This window comes from Portunus trituberculatus, chromosome 8 (genome assembly GCF_017591435.1).
Source record: "Portunus trituberculatus isolate SZX2019 chromosome 8, ASM1759143v1, whole genome shotgun sequence".
NCBI lineage: Eukaryota > Metazoa > Arthropoda > Malacostraca > Decapoda > Portunidae > Portunus > Portunus trituberculatus.
The window spans coordinates 5,004,034-5,005,000 of NC_059262.1; the positions used below are offsets into that span (position 1 = coordinate 5,004,034).

The 967-nt window shown below is 32.2% G+C and overlaps 1 protein-coding gene across 1 annotated transcript in view; it reads right to left on the minus strand.

Annotated features, from left to right (window-relative positions):
• Positions 1 to 620: 620 nt before the first annotated feature.
• Positions 621 to 967, minus strand: part of LOC123499721 (kin of IRRE-like protein 2) — a 72,465-nt gene continuing 72,118 nt past the window's right edge. Inside the window, exon 17 of the mRNA XM_045248142.1 lies at positions 621 to 835. The gene's annotated coding sequence lies outside the window, so the exon portion shown is untranslated. The remainder of the gene's footprint in view (positions 836 to 967) is intronic.

Sequence of the window (967 nt, forward strand, 5' to 3'; positions counted from 1 at the left end):
TTGTTATTCTTGTTTTTCCTCTATTTTCCTCTTTTTTCCTCTTTTTTCCTTATTTTTTAGTGTTTGATTGTTTTTTTTTTGTCTTTCTTTTCCTGTTTTCTTTGTTACATTGTTTTGTTTTTCTTGTTATTCTTGTTTTTTCCTCTTTTTTTCCTTTTTCCTCTTTTTTTCCTTTTTCCTCTTTCTTTTCCTCTTTTTTTACTGTTTAGTTGTTTTTTGTCTTCCTTTTCTTATTTTCTTTGTTATTCTTGTTTTTTCCTCCATTTTCCTCCATTTTCCTCTATTTTCCTCTTTTTCCAGTGTTTAGTTGTTTTTTTTCTTTCTTTTTCTTGTTTTCTTTAGTTTATTTTTTTTGTTATTCTTTCATCACTGTCTTCCACTTCCTTCATCATCATCATCATCATCATCATCATCATCATCATCATCATCATCATCATCATCATCATCATCATTATCAAAGTCACAATTATAACTTCATTTTCACTCTAGTAGTAGTAGTAGTAGTAGTAGTAGTAGTAGTAGTAGTAGTAGTAGTAGTAGTAGTAGTAGTAGTAGTAGTAGTAGTAGTTGTTGTTGTTGTTGTTATAGACGTACCACTACCATCACAATCACACACCTGCTCTCTCTCTCTCTCTCTCTCTCTCTCTCTCTCTCTCTCTCTCTCTCTCTCTCTCTCTCTCTCTCTCTCTCTCTCACCTGTCATGCAAGAGAAGTAGGACAGATGTGGGAGTTAAGACACACACACACACACACACACACACACACACACACACACACACACACACACACACACACACACACACACACACACACACCTGTTCTCCCTTCTTGATGTCTGACGGAAAAATGTGAATAAAATTGATGTATTTCATTGGCATAGATAATAACAACAATAATAACAACAACAATAACAATAATAATAATAATAATAATAATAATAATAATAATAACAACAACAACAAAACAT